Source organism: Micropterus dolomieu, linkage group LG06 (genome assembly GCF_021292245.1).
Source record: "Micropterus dolomieu isolate WLL.071019.BEF.003 ecotype Adirondacks linkage group LG06, ASM2129224v1, whole genome shotgun sequence".
In the NCBI taxonomy this organism is placed as follows: Eukaryota; Metazoa; Chordata; class Actinopteri; order Centrarchiformes; family Centrarchidae; genus Micropterus; species Micropterus dolomieu.
Window position 1 is genome coordinate 13,277,606 of NC_060155.1, and position 16,624 is coordinate 13,294,229.

General features: G+C 38.5%; 1 protein-coding gene across 1 annotated transcript in view; it reads right to left on the reverse strand.

Moving 5' to 3' along the window:
* Positions 1-16,624, reverse strand: part of efcab14 (EF-hand calcium binding domain 14) — a 44,754-nt gene that overhangs the window by 26,529 nt on the left and 1,601 nt on the right. The gene's annotated exons all lie outside the window — the stretch shown is intronic.

Consider the following 16,624-nt stretch of genomic DNA (forward strand, 5'->3'; position numbering starts at 1 on the left):
AAGGTGCCATGGTGGAAACAAAGTACCCATACAAATGCTATATTCATTTAGTGAGGCTATGGGTCAGGGACATTTCAAGTGTTGCTTTCAAGTTGCTTCTTATGATTATTCATTGTGTATTAGCTGTAGCACCTAAAATAAGCTTTCATCTGGTGAGCAGGGGGATTTGTAAATACTGGGGAGAAAGCACCACTACATCCATAAAGAGGTCCCAAACAAGATAATCCACTTTCTGCTGGCAAAACCTTTCAAATATTTTACTGCAATCTTTCAGTCCATCACCAGGTGAGTGTTTTATACTCAAACGCTAGATTTTTGCACTTTAAGTCATTTTAGTGTGCTGGGATTTGTTCTATGTTAGTTAGTAGATAACACTTAAAGACCTTTCAGGAAATTGTTCTTGTTATTACGGAGCAACATGCAATATCTTTGCTTTGATTGACACACTGGGGTCCACGAATAAATGAATAAGCATCTTGATGCTTTTTTTGGGCTAGAAGAGGAAGTTGGTACAATTTGTTGCCAAGGCACTATAAGGCTCTCTTACCATTGTTAGCCTGTGTATGGAGGTGGTTGGAGTGGACTTCACCCCCCTGACTTAAAGACAATACAAGGAATTGGGATGCAGATGTGCACAATCTGACACGAAATCTTTATGGCAGCAAGAGATCAGATAGTACAATAGAAAGTTACGTCAGAGGTTTGTCCCATGATTGGTTTCTCTTTTTCCTATGATGGGAAAACAGAAGAAGTGAAACGGGGAACTGGATGGTGCTACTTAGTAGTGGGATTTGCAATTCAGGGAAACAAGAAGAATCTAGGAAATCTACAGAAATAACCCAAACAACAGATCTTGATTTTTTAAAAATCAAATCACAAATTTTTAAAAAATTGATGTTTTTTCGACACTTTATTTTGAAGGTGCGTGCATCTTTTTTATTTTTTTTTTAAGGATAAAAGCTGCAAAAGGCCAGCTCCTTGCCTCATGGTAGACAAATAGACTGAACAGACAAAATAATGCTATCTGGTGAAAGGAAGAACTGGATAGAGACAGCCAGGATGCACATTAAACTTGGAGACTGTCGATGTTTGGACAGGGCTGTGGTTTCCCCTTTGGACTCACTAATGTAACATTGTGTCAGTCACTTAAAATATGTTCAGCGCTTATGATGATTTATGGTAAAGAATGAGGGGTACTGACTGTCACATAACACTTAGGCTGACCACAGGCTTACCTTAGTGGCTGCTGTCTTTAATCTGTAAAACATGGTAAAAAGAAAATAAGTGCATTATGAATAAGTTTCTTTTATAATTATTTTGTCTGCATGACTCACTCACTTCTTCCTACCTAAACAGAGACAATTCTGCTGCGATATGAGAAAGCATTCCCATGTCCACTAGCTTCTCCAAGAAATCCTGTCTCTGTGAGAGGCACTGGTGATGGACGCCAAGGTCTTTGATGTGGTAAAAATCAGAGTCTAAAACAATGAGGGGGAACGCTGGCGACTGCTGTGTTGGACAGTGTTCAATGCTGTCTGCCAGTTTCTTGGTAATGATCAATGTCAGTATTGTGAGTAGAAGCTCCTGGGAGAGGAAGAGAGTCACATTAGGGATTCAGGTTCCTCTGAGTGGCCTTGTGGTTGGAGGAACTGTCCTTGGACCACATGGGAAAAGTGGCTAGAGCATCTGTGTTAAAAAGCGTCTGACGTGCTCGAGCGGCTTTAAATAAGGCATCACATCCCTGCCAGTCCCTGGCCTGACGTAAGCGCAAAGAAAATTCCCCAAGAGGGAGTGATAAAATATCACAGTAAGATATTATTAACAGTGACTCTATTGTAGTTTTTGATTGTAAAAACACTCACGCGTGTCGTGCCGTACCCCTCCTTAGAGCATTTAAGATCCGGCGGAAGTAGCATATTTAGTGCATACAACAAACTGACCATAGGAATAGACAGCAGAGAAGCAGTTTGAGAAGATTTTATGGACAAAAGTCAATGAGGAAATGTTTTAGATTTTGGAAATAGTATCACTTTAGATTCCTAATGAGCTAATTTTGCATTATCTCTAAGGATGGATGGGTTCACTGCTTTAAAAGAAAATATGAAACAAATTGGCCAATACTCCTCAAAATGTTGTGACAGGCTAAAGAATTTTGTCCACATGGCTCTCAATAGTATACTTGAATGTGTTTTTTTAATTTTAACTCTTATGACCATTCTTGATTGCTTAAAAACAGGCAGTAACTCCTCCCACAAACACAGAAAGACAATTATAGTATATCGCATTGCAAGCATTTCCTAGATGCCAGAGACTTAGTATTAATTCTTACATAAAGCGGTGGAAATCAGTGAGGGGAGATAATCAGTGGGAGGTGGACTGGGACGTGAAGTGGGAGTTCATGGGTGGCAATGGGGCAGGTGTTGGCTCCATATGCACAGGATCTTCTCACACATTGCTGGTCCCTAGAGTGCAAAAAGGACTCTCCTGTCTCCTGTTCTGTAGTAGCAACTGCCTTATCATGGGAAGGAAATAATCTGGGAGCTGCTTCCCTGCATTGTGTCTTGTTGTTCAAACTAGTGAGAAGAGGCTGCATCAGTAAGCAGGAGGCAGATAATGCTTAGGGTTGGCTCAAGGTAAATATGTTTGTTCTCTTGAGGAATATCAGTTGTTTTGAGTCAAGAAACAAACCTCAGAAGTTTGATCTTATAAAGATCCAAAACAGTTTGGAAGTAGAAAAACAGAACTCTAAATACACATAATCAAACTAAATAGGAAATGCATGGATAAGATGTTCAGTTTTCCGTTTCACGTGAATCTTTCTACACCAGTACAAAGTTGCCACATTTGGTGCTCTTAAAAATCCCTTTTCATTCCCCAACTATAAGTGACTGTCTGTCCACCTGAAGTTCATTTAACAGCTGAGTTGTGTTGCTGCATAATAAGAGGCCTGTCCATTCACTTCCATTGGCAAACAACCCTGCCAAAACATACACTATGCCAACTTGGTAGAAGAATAGAGGATGTCCCTTTCCATTACTTGGATGGATAGCAGCACCGTAGGCCTCCACATTATCACCACACTGACACTTAACCGTCACTGATCTCTCAAGATGCATTGAGTGGCATGGTCGCGCCGCCATGCCACTTGGTGCATTTTTAAAAGCAAGTGCGAAAACAGATGGATGACTCAGTATCCGGTCTGCACAGTAATGCTTGGAACTGAGCACTAGACTTGGATGTTAAGAGAGCTGTTAAAAGGTTAACAGTGAAAGCTGTATTCATGTTCTCTGCTTAATGACATCCTGAGTTGCTATTGAGCTTACCAGGCCAAGGGCTTGTTACAAAACAGATTTGTAACTTGACCAACATTTCCCCTTGAAAGCTAGACAGTTTACTCAAACTTGATACATAAATAATATCTGGCCCGCGGCCAGATTGATTTGATAACAGCAAAATAAAAAATAAGTAAATTGATAGTGGCTGATGCTGAAATAGATCTCAGTCATGACAGCGAACAGTTACTCAAACAATTTCTTCCTCTTAAGTGATTGTGCCACCAAAATAAATGCACAAGAACATTTTTTGCAGCAATGCTTCATGTTGAGTTTATTGAGAGCTTTTACTTTGAAAAGTTCTGAAGGACATTCGAAAGAGATTCTGCCTTACTTGACACACCTCTGTAAAAGCTGTCAGCAAAGGTGTGATTGGATTCTCCTGAATTTCCTCAAGGAAATGAAAATTAGTGTCCATAGGTTTATGAATGCAGATCAAATGCCTGGATGCACATGCACTGCAGCACATGTTTCATTGCGAGCATGTGAAAAAGTGTCCTTATAGGCTTATCAATTTGTTTAACAAGGGAGAAAGAAAATCTGCCATGTTCAGGGATCGATCATACAACTCCTCCAATTTTACAGCATTCTACCGACTGAGCTAAACGTGCACGAGTATCCATGGGTTTGAAATAATTTGACTGAAATAATGTTCTGTATATCGTGTAGCCATCATGTGAATATTTAAGAATCTTTTACAGGGTTCTTCGTTTTAAATCAAATCATCTAGAAACATAAAAAGTCAGTTAGGGGCAGAGATTTTATTCACTTTACGTAGTTCGAGCTTTAGCATTAATGTCTGTTGTTGGAAAACTTGACAGGTGCAACAGTAGGCTAACTATAAAGTATACTGTCTCACCAAAACACTAGCAAACATGGCAGTAAGAGAGCCTCACGTCACACCTCTCCTTCCACAAAAGTAAACATAGTCACAGCTTAGTCTGTGCTCACTGGCTTAATGAGGTTAGAGGGGTGAAGTTTTCAAGCCATTACTTTGAATGTCACATCATTTGATGCAGATCAACCATTTTGGATGTAAAGCCTCTCATGTCACATCACAGCACTAATTTGGGAAATGATATCTGCTAATTTGAAGTTGTAGAGAATGAGGTTACAAAACTGCAATTGGCATGGACCTGAGTGTCCTCAGGTCCATGCCAATTGCAGTTTTGTTTTAAATAGTCTGACTGCTTCAGTCAACCTTTGCGCTTTACCTATTTGAATGAGAGCAGGTCAGAATATAAATATCACAAAGTGTGATTACAAAATTTGAAAAGGTCACTTCTACTTTTTTATTGAAAGCGCTGAAGGGATGCTGGCTCTTTCTATTGAGCTACACAGCAATGAAAGGATCTGCTGCCGTTTTTAATTCAGTTTCCTACCAAACCCCCCATAGTGAGGAATAAAAGCTATTGAGGCAACTCGGGTGTACGGCCCCTTGAAAAGGGATCAAATGTGTGAGCAGAAGGCTGTTTCAGACCTATATGTTAATGAGAGGGCACTGCCAGGAGGCTGTTACTGCAGCAGCTCAGACTCAGCATGTGAACAAGACTGAAAACTAAGTTGAGCAGATAAACATGAACAACATATGTGCATACAGAATAAATTAGACCGCTTTAATTAAAGCAACGTCCCAGTCAATCAGTTTGGTGACAGGTGGTTCGGTTTACTTCATGTTAGACAAAGGCCCTGTAGATCAAGAAGTAGGCTGTGAGAATGTCACTAAATGGCAAAAATCATATGCCTGAAGTCTCCTGATAAATTCTGCATACATGTTGAAGATGTGTGCATGCATGTGCAGTAGTGACATAGGTTTTTTTTTTTTTATCATTTTCTTTTCCATAGAGCATTTTGCACACTGGATTACTATAGCAACAGAGCAGATATTGTCTACAAATCAAGGCCTATCAGGCATAGGGCCAATCATTGTGACAGCCCTTTCCCAAGTTCAAAACATGCCTTCCAGACTGTACTGGTTGGCTTGTTTTATTTTGGTATGTCTGATTTGTTTGTTGCATCCTGTCTTAGGGGTTAGGTGATGAGCTCCATCCACTATTGTACGTGTTTATTTGTAATTTGTATATTTTTACGGTGAGGGCATTATTCCTGTGGAGAATCCACAAAATGTTTGTAGCCATTTCTGCAAGAAAAAAATCCAACTTATTCAGCTAATGTGGTATCACAAAATCCCTTGAAAACGTTTTGAATGCTGAAAACACTTAGGCCTGTAATACAGAGAAATACAATCAAACATTCTTTCGCCATCTATAGGCATTGTGGAACTGATTTCATTCTTTTGTATCCAGGCGACAGATAAAACATTATCATGTTTTCCACCACAACACCATTGCACCGGGCCAACCATAACAGACCCCAAAGAATCCCTTCACATCAGATAATATGGCCATTTTCACAAAGAGAAAGTAATCGTGCTCTAGTTCTGATTATTCTGCTTCCCAAGAACATAAAAAATATTAGGGCTATTGCAGGTAAAAGAATGTTATGAAGCAGGGGAAGGGGGGAAATATTCAGAGAAAGAAACTAAGTATTTCTGAGATTAAAGTTGTAGATTAATGAGAAAAAAACTTCAAAACATTTTGCGAAGATTAAAGTCAGAGATATACTAAAAACAACTTGTGTTAATAAAGCCTCTGTACTTAAAAGCAGGGCAGGTCCACCATTAGGAATTATGGACAGGGGACAACATTTTTCAAACTGGGCCCCTCATTGACACCCACTCCAACACCACCACTCCAATTCCACTAATCCTCAGTTCTAGTACAAACACGAGCAATTAATAAGAAGCACTTGGCCATGAGCCTTATAGTGATACAGATAGAGTCCCTAACGACCATTTCCAAATTCAGTGTTATAGACTCATCCAGACTGTGCTCGCATTTGTATTATTGCTCAATATAATTATAACACACAAAAGTTTTTTTTAACTCTTTCAAATTAGACTGTAACAGTTGTGTTCTTCCTTTAACTTAAAAGACAAGCATGTGACACATGCTTTCAAGTGGCTTTGTTGCAGTCTGTAAGCTCTGCACCGAATCTTGTCTTGTATTGGTAATGATTGAAAAAAGAGTTTTTTTCTCGTTACCACTTTAATCTCAGAGAATCTCTGAGTTTGTTCTTGCAATATTATGACTTAAATCTAAGTAAATTCTGAGTTTTTTCTTGTAATGTTACCACCCTTCTGTGCCTCTGTACTAAAGCTAATATGCCATTGTAGTAACCAGACCAACTCAGTTCTGGGTAAGTCTGGCTAAAATAATGTGTCCACAGGGCCCACTATGAAATGGAATTAGCAATTATATACTCATCTAATAATAACGTTTATATAAGGTGTGGGGAACAGTTCTGTATTACAGGATTCATTTTAACACAAAAAAATTATTTAAGTTAAGTGTGAGTGAGTCCACGCCCTTCCTGGTCTCCTTTGCTGTCTCCTTTTTTACTAGTTTCCCTTCAGCCTGTCTAAAGCAATAAATAACAACAATTAACCAACTCTTTGCTCTTGTTCAAGACTTGCACTGCTACTTTTTGCGCTAATGGAAATAATTCCCTCAAAATGGTTCTGTCTGGAACATTGAAGTTCAGATTTGGCCACAAATTTCTGATGATAATGACTATTTGGGGAAAGTAAAATTGGAGCACAGGAAACGTCACTATTGACAAAGCACTTGTACAAATATTAGGATAACACTCTGCTGAACTCAAAATCAGGAAGGTATGGGCTGCATGTTATTTCAACTCAGTATCCTGTCATTGTAAGATGGGATGGGGAAAAAGCCCCATTAAAATTTATTTTAAAAACGGATTGGTTGGAGTTTATTACTAGTGTTCCTCTATAGAAGGTCACATAGAATAGGGGCATAAAAACTATGGTTTATGAACTAAACCTCATCACCTTAGCTAATGACATACATCGGATCATTTGAGGAGAAAAAGACATCCTTGTGCTCATTGACAGCTTCGTGTAGATCCAGGCCTAACCCCCCCAGTATCAGCTTTAATTATCTCTAGAGTCATTAAGTGTAAATATATACCATTACATATCAACTATGACATTCTGGAGAGCCTTTATAGGTTGCCTCAGAGGTCAGGATATCCACCTGGAGATCACATTATCTTTGCTGGTATCAGGACATACCTTGCATTCACCAGAGGCCCATTAGGCCACCCACAAAGTTCACATGAATTTTTTTCTGGTTCCTCAATGTGCATGAAGTCATCTGAATGATGTTGATTATTTATTACTGCATTTCACTAATTGGGAATGCTCAGTCGTCGCCTTGTTGTTACTTTCATGACATTCCATTCCATTTTCCTTACCTCTGTCGCCTAGTGCTTGCTCTTGGTGGGAATTGTTGGGCTTCTGTAAATAACATCACAGAGGCTGGTCTAGACCTGCTCTTTTATGAAAAGCGCTGTGAGATAACTGTCGTTGTGATTTGGCGCTATATAAATAAAATTGAATTGAATTGAACTGAATTCCATGATAAGCTAGGATGTTGCTGAGCAGAGACCAGGTTCAGTGTTCAAAAAGATGTTCTTGTTGTTCTCTTTTAGTTCTGCTCTCTACTGTTGCGCTTGTTTTTTTAATGACAAGGCTCCAGTGACAGAATAGATGATGTCTATGATAGCAGACAACAATGAAACAGCCAACATATTTCGTCATCCCAAGTGCAAATAAAAATGACACTATATTGGAAAGGATTTTCAGTAATAGGAGGAGTTCAACAGAAAAGGATTACAAAGGATTGGAGAAACTGAAATTGCAAGCTTGCTTAAAACATCCTGAGGAAGTTTCATTGTGACAAATATGAGGTTTTATGTATTAACAGTGTTGTTAAGCCTTTGTAGACCTCCTTAATTCCACACATTGCTGGATATGGTCTACCAATCATGGCTCAGTTTAATGGGAGTATAGGTACATGACTATCTAATGAAACAAGCTGGTTATTTATACCTCCAAAGACGCCTCCATGGGGTCAAACACGAAACTCTGAAAATCTCTCTAAGGTGGTCAGAACAACCTGACAACAATGCATGGAAAATTGTTATTTATATCTGGTGGTATGAATTGCTTACGTTGAAATGTTTATACTAAGACTTTTCTCATGCTTTTAGTTGGCATCATCATCATCTGCTAATGCCAGAGAATAGGAGGTGGGGGAAACCTCGTGCTGTGCTTTGTTGCTATCTTGTGGGAGTAGCTGTGTGCTGTATTCTGTCCTGGCTTTCATCTCCCTCTGCCCACATATCTGTTCTTGGTTTTGTATAAAGAAAAGAGTCAAATTATTAGGGAGTGATGCATAAAATACTCTTTTGATTTGTTTCTTTCCTCAGCCTGAGGGAAATATACAGTTCCTTGCCCAAACAGTGGGGAGGGGATTCCTCCACCCTCCTACAGATGGTGTAGCCATTGGAGTCCAAGGAGGCATTTATAGCAACTAGGTGGGGTCTAACGTGTGACTAATGTGGGAGAGTTTTGGGATACAATACTGCTGATGTCACATACTCACTCCATGTGACAGGTCAGATTGACTCCCATCACCACTGAAATCAACATAATGTCCCAAACAATTTCCCTCTGAATAGATCTTATTGTTTCCTGTGGTGCAAAAACTTTAAATAGCATCGTATTTGAACTTCCTCTGCATTATGTTTTGTGATTGTTTCGGACTTAAAAACATGTCCATGGACATTTCCCAATATGCTTTTCTTCAGTGTGTATGACATAGCAATCACAACACTCCTTGATTTCCATCTGAATTCCGCTCATTCCAGATACAAAATATGCACTATGTTCCAGCAGCATGAGATAAAGGATCCGCACTTGAACTTCTGGGTCACTCCTCTCAATCTCATCTCCTAACCTCACCATTGCCCTCTAGTGAACATGAAATGAGACATTTGATCAATTTCTAGGCTGTTAGTCATGGTGCTTGGGGTTATCCTTTTTGGCTCAAGAAGAAACTGAAAAAAATAACTCTTGATACAGTTTCATTTCAGCATTCATATTTAATTAACTCTTAACATTTAGGCAAGCAGACATCACATCCCCTCTAGTGCAGACCGCCGTGTTTCAAGGCCTGAAACACTTTTAATTTTTAGTCTAAATCTTCAGATGATTAGTTTTCTAGTTATGCTTATTCTATCTTATTATCTTTATCTTTATATCTTATTAAATCAAAACAAAATTAGACCAAATTAAACAGAAACCAAGCAAAACACACAGAAAGAAAAACACCAAATGAAAATATGCATAAACACTTGTGCTTATACTGATTTTATAATTTGACTGTCAGTGCTACTGCTGCCTTGATAATCAGGTACCACATTTCATACATTGCATTGATTTGTTTCTTACCACAAGTGAATAATGATACAATCATCATAACCAGATCAATAATAGTTACATTCCACCAGAATAAAGATCTTGTTGCCTGTAAATTAAAGGCACAATCAGTAAAATATTTAGCAACAGTTAGTGAGTGCAAGCAACTCCATAAGTAAGTAAGAAACTGAAACAACAAATATAAAATCAGTTCTTGAAGCAACATTATCTAGTAATTGTATTTTAAAACAACAGCTTCAAAATCATTTTGATGCTACACAGTCATCATGCCTCTGTCATTGCTACTCTAGGCTCGCAGTGCCTGCCACTGAAGTAAAAAACCCAGGCATGACAACAGCGTAATGCTTTACAGCACCAACACGACTCTTCAGCAAGCAAGTTATAAGAAGAAGCAAAAAGTATAATGTACAATATAAGTTAATCGGAAGAAGCTAGCTTGGTATTGTCAGTATGGATATCATTGCAGAGGTTGTGAAGAGACAAGAAAACATTGCAGGAGGAAGCGAGGAAGAGAAAAAAAGAGTGACCAATGCAAGAGACTGCTGGAGAGAGAGCTTTGTGAAATAAAAGGCTGCAAGACAGACGCAGAGCTGACATTCGTTCTGTCGGACAAAAAAGTAGTAATAATAATAATTGTGATTCAAGTGGTTAACTCTGACAGTTCTTTCACCTGAGGCCTCTTTAAACTGGCAAACAGCTCACCAGATATAAGAAATTTGTGAAGATAATGCTGCAATGAGCTCATTTGGCAATACATCAACCACAAATATTACCCATCTAGCTTATGTGGCTAATGTTAGTGACAATAAAATGCCAACTCAGCTGTTTAGATATTTTTGTAAACAATCATGCTGCCAATTACTTGACTGCTAACCAGCACTTGAAGCCCTTGTCTAAGCACTTCCTCTCCCTCCCTCTATTGCACTCTTTCCCTGACACGTTTTCACCCCTAATCATATCTTGCCTCAGATCCAGCCTAAACAGTTTAAATATAACTGATTTTATGTTTTATACAATGGGCTAAATAACCAGGGAAAATAATTATCTAATAACCCAACTTTTCACAGCTCTCAATCTGAGTTTCTTCCACTGACGTAAGTTGATTAGATTTCATTTAAATTCATCAAATAAACAGATTGGGACATATTAAATAAAAAAAATATGATAATAAAAAATATATATGGGGCTTTCAGGTCATTGAGAGTTGAAATGAGACAGAAGTCTGCATGGAAGAAGTGAGATCAGTGATGGAGACAAAATGTCTGTCCCCGTGCTGATTTTGTGATTACTAACAAGTGTTAATTTTTAGATGCATAGTATAGCAGCACACTAACTATTCGCTCACTACCAACCCTGTCAGAGATGTTTGAGTGAAAGAATGCTGCATTTGAAATCCATATCTCTCTGGTGAACACATGAACACAACCACCGACCCGAAGATGAGGGATATAATGAAAGAGTGATGCTTAGAGAGGTGGTAATATGCTTTTTGGCTTTTCCCCTCTCCTTTATTGGGTTATATATCTTTTTTGTGCATATAACAGGTTTGCAAAGTGAAAAAGTCCAGCCCAAAGGGAGTTCCCATCTCCCACAGAAAGCTCTGCTCTAAACCGTTTGAAAACAGCTCGTTTGTAGTCCAGCCCTTCACTTCCTTTACTTGTGACGTCACAATGAAAACGCGTCATAAAGCTTGCCAAGCAGCTAGTGGGGTCAGGCACGCCCTCAAACCAAGCTAGTCTGAGCGGAGGCCCTTTGGCTCGACTCGCCTTTTTCTGGTTTTCCATTGTAGAAATGTCGCACCTGTACCAGCTTCCATGTACTTTTTTTTGTATCACCTTACCTCCTGCCAGGTTCCAAGCGAGCTGAGGGATACTAAAATGTAACAAGAAAACACGACAGACTGCTGATTGGTCAGAGAGAATCGTCACTATTCACTACATCATCATTGCGTGTGCCAGACAGAGGCCAGCAACAGAAAGTTTTATATTTTACAGTTTCCGTATGGAATTTCATCACTAAATCCACTTCTGAGAAGTTTTGAGGTGAAATCAGCTGTGTTGATTTCGAATATTGACAGTTTTACGAGAAGAGATCAGGAGCAGGGCCGAGTAGAGTCGAGTCTATCGATTTGCGCTATGTTAGCATTTTTTGGCAAGGCAGCACAGATCGTCAGAACACCGGCAACAGTTCAACGTTTAGTCCTAATGGTAAGATGTGCAACAATGATTTTGTGTGGTTGTGGACATGTGAGTAACTTATACCATCTGCTAGGTTACGGTCTCAGTCTGAAGCGGCTTTGATTTGGATCACACTACCTTGTTTCTTGCGACCCGCCCTTCTCTGCTTCTGATTGGCTAGTAGTCCTTACCTGGGAACTGCATATGTGCAACACCCAACAAAGATTTTGTACAAGTAAGATGCATCACTCTGTAGCTCAAGAGTGGAGCGTACAACACATAGGGTGAAAAGAGGAGCTGCAGCAATGTGCAGTATGAGAAAAATATGGTGTTTTTTGAAAATTAAACCATGTAAACCTGTTCTGGTACAACCTCTAATTAAGATTTTGAACCTGAAAATGAGCATAATACCACTTCTTCAAAGTGTGCTTCTTTAAAATGGGAGACTGTTGTAATGAAAATAGTGTAGTTTTCATGCAAGCTCTTTTTTAAATTACATAAGCCATTGAATTCTTATCTTTTATATTGGAGTTGTTTAGTTTTTGCTACATTCTTTTGAACTTACCTTTTCCTATGCAAATCAACTCCACTTTTTTGAGGACATCAAACAGCACAGGGCACAGTATTGGACTCAAAACAAGTGAGTTTCAACTTTATATTCAGTTTCTGCCTCCCAAGGACTAGCAACACTGCTGAATTGTCTCTTAAAATATAGGCACAGAGGACTTAAACAGATAAAGAGACAGGTGTCATTGAATTAATAGTATTAGTCTCACCTAGTGGAGTGGTTACGGCTAAAGGATGAGAAAAAATCTTCTGCACATAAGGAACAGTTAAGAACTATCTGAAAACCAGCAAATGCATTGAAAATATGTGCAGAAACATTTATAGATATATACAAAATAATTGGGAATACAATCCAAAGGAATGAAGTCAATAATCATAATAAAACAATCATCTAGCAAACTGGAATCTTTGAAAACAAGGGCAGTTTGTTTGACTGTACATCATCTAATAATCAGCAGCTTTCTTGTGATGTATAAATAAAGTGATTGAGAGACTTTTTTGTTGCCTTGCACTGAGGATGAGACCATGTCCAGCAGAGGGCAATAATGGATCAACATTTTCTTTTTAATATTCTTCTCTACATTCAAAATGTGCTCTACATTACACAAATGTGTTTGTATATTTCATTTGTCATGTTATTTGTGCATTTATTTGCTGCCTCTGTGTCTAATATTCAATTCAAAGGGGCTTTATTGGTATAGGGAAGTAAGTAGGAAATAAAACAAACCAAAAAAAGAGTTAACTCTACTATCTATGATGTTGTGTTTTGTTGCCTCCAACCAACTGCAAGCATTTCTGTCTTGTAGCTCAGCTTATGTTAATTTCCCCTCAATTCCTCTCATCTCTGCACTTTCTGGACCTTCAGTTTTTTATTTACTTGCCTGTTTGGAACAGAGGTTAGATTAACAATTTCCCTCCCCTTTTGTGGATGTAGAACTCATAAACTGACATTTTTAAGAACTTGCATGAGAAATGATTTTCATAAAACACACAGATACAACTATTAAACCAAATCGCATCAAGAATCTATTTGAACTTTGGGGTTTGTTTCAATATTAAATGGGGGGGGGGGAATGATATGATATGATATGATGTGTCTATCATATCATATCAAATTAAAGAACAACTTTTAATGTGGGTCTAAAAGCGTTCATATGAAAATTATGTTTATTCAACAAGCTGTCTGAGATCAGAGGTGCTCTAATAACGTGTTTGGCGTGTGTGTGGTGTGATGCAGTGACTGGATTACAGTATCCGGGATCTGAGCCCTTACTCTGTTAAGGTCAAGTTAAACGTCATGAAACACTTCTATTGTACTGACAGGATATTTTGCAGCACATTAATCCAACTTTTTCCCTCTTACTTTCTCAGTGTTTCTAGGTCTTAGCTAAGCTTTAAAGTTCAATCCCACACTGAGCGTGTAGTTTATTGCAGTTCAGCTCTGGTTTATTGCATTTGCCTGACTGCATCAAACCCCCTGTCTGCTTCTTTCTGTGTGTCAACCATTTCCTCCATGTTTTCACACCAATTTGCCGTTAGTGATGACTGGATAATCTGCAACATGTGCAAATCCACATTGTTGCCATCCCTAAAGGATTGTACAGCACAGCAGAACAGATGAATTTATTCCACACTTGGCAGATTACTGCAATTAGACACACACACAAACACACACACACACAAACACATTCACCACGCACGCACAGTCAAATACAAAAAGTCTCAATTCCTCTGATGTGCAGCAGGGATGTTCAGTGTCCAGAGGATGTGGAGGAAAAATACATAAACAGCAGTTTTCTTGATGAAACTACAGAGGATTATTCACATTCATTTTGATTTTACTCTCACTGGGGACCCTGATTCACCATTCTGCAATTCGCCATGATCACAAAATAGAGACAAATCAGATATTTGGACAGACAAGACAAGACTGTTGAGCAGAGGTGGCTGGGTTCTTTACTGTCTGTTCCAGATGTACATTAGAGTACATGATGTTTGTACGTAAAAGAATTGTATTAGTTATAGCAAATATTCACAATAATGTAAAAACAAGACTCTACAGTCATACTAACGTCTCTGTGTGTCTGTGCTTACAACAGCAGCTATGCTTTGAATTAAATGCTAACGTCAGATGATATTTAGCAGGTACTTACCATGGCATGTTTGCATGCTAACATTAACTAATTAGCACTAAAGACAAAGTACAGCTGATGCCAATGGGAATATCATTTGTTTTGGAGGGATTTTAACATCCCAGATTATCATACAAATGCAATATTTGACCTGATAATGGTGCTAGACGAAGCTAAGTGCTTCATCTAGCTAAGTGCTAGTGAAGCTAAGCTAATCACCAAAGTCATTACAAATCATCTTGAGGGGAACATGAACATGTGTAGCAAATGTAATTACAATCTATCCAATAGCTGTCAAAACATTTCAATAAAAAAACTGAAATATAAACCTCATGGTGGCGCAAGGGGAAAGTCAGGGGATCACCAAAGTGAGTAGAATTAATACCCTCGGAGACCATGACTGACTGCCAGACTGGCATTGCTACCCCCAGAACCATGTTGTGTGATTTAGGTTAATTTTAATGGCTAATGTTTAATGTTATGTTTAAAATTTTAACTATAGTCATACTGTTTGGGTTACACTAAGTTAGGGTAATGTAGCTTTAATAGTGGATGCAGATTGTTTAGTTCACCAAAGGTTCACCACTGGACATTTAAATACTATTTTAATGAATATCATTGAAAGGTGCTGCTATGTTAATTCTGAGCTGTCCCACTTGTTTCATATGAAGTCATACTACAGGACTTCATGATTGCCATTTCTCTTTGGACATTGTTTGTAATGCATTTAAAAGCTCTAAAAGGCACTTCACAGACACTTAGGATGGATCCAGTGACACCAAAGTGTTATGTGAGAGGTTCTTCACTTACAACACTGGGGAAATGGCGTCAGAAAACACAAGTGGCAAGCATGATTAATGAAAATATTACAAATTTAATAATCACTCAATGTTAGCACACAAAGTGTTATTGTTATGTAAAATTCCAGCTGTTGTCTCTGAGAGATTTCATGTCATATCCTTTGTTTGGTAACTGGGCTTGTGAAGTATTTGAAAAAGATCAAACACTGATATGCATATGCAAAATTATGCAGTGATGGAAAGGCTGACCGGAGGTTTATTGACACCCACAGAGACCGGACGCACCACACATAATGAACTATTCCCATTAACCTGGGTAAGAAAGGATAACATATTGAACAGAGGAGTAGATATGGTAGTGGTATACTGTGGACTAGGCTTAAAGCTGTGTTTTTTAATTTTGCACGAACACAAATCTTATGTGTGACTGGAGTAAAACAGAATGTGATGCGGTCAGTCCCACAAATCAAACACATTTCAAATCATTTTAATGGAAATGAGTGTACATTAACATATTGGGAATTAAAAGAACAAAATCTTTAAAAGCACACACTGTATGCTTTTGCCACCCACATGTACTAAGACCACAAAGAGCTCTCATAAAGCTTACTTTAAGTAGACATTAGAACAGTTTATTAAATTGTCTACAGTTTTTACCATGATGAAATAAAAAATGTAAATGATTAATAGGACTGGCCCCGAATAATCGAGGATTGAAGCTTCGATGGGCGGAGCCTGATTCGACTGTCAATCTCACAGTCGAAGCTTCGCAGTGAAACAAGGTTCATGCCATTTTGGCAATATGGGGGTGCTCAACGTCTGATTTTACATAGAACTATGAGTTTTCTCCCAAGAAGTTAATAGCCTATAGGCCTACAGTCTATTACAATACACATTTCAACGTTTAAAGATGTAAATAAACATGTTAAAAGAATAAAACTTTCAAATGTTTCTCTAAATGTTTTTAAAGTGCGTACATAAATCCCAAATTGTAACCCTAACCCTGGGTCGTCAGTGCGCATGTGTAGGCATAGCGTGTATGTAGACAACATTTTACACAGTTTAACAACTTGGTGAGACTGAGCAGTGAAGCAATTTTGTGTGCTCCATTACTGAATATAGTCCCCCTGAAAATTACTTGGAGGAGTATTATTTCACACTGAACAGGATTTACTATTGTAACTGCATCTTTCCAGCTGAAGATAAGCAGTACTGATGAAAGCAACCATTTCTCCACTACCATTTCACC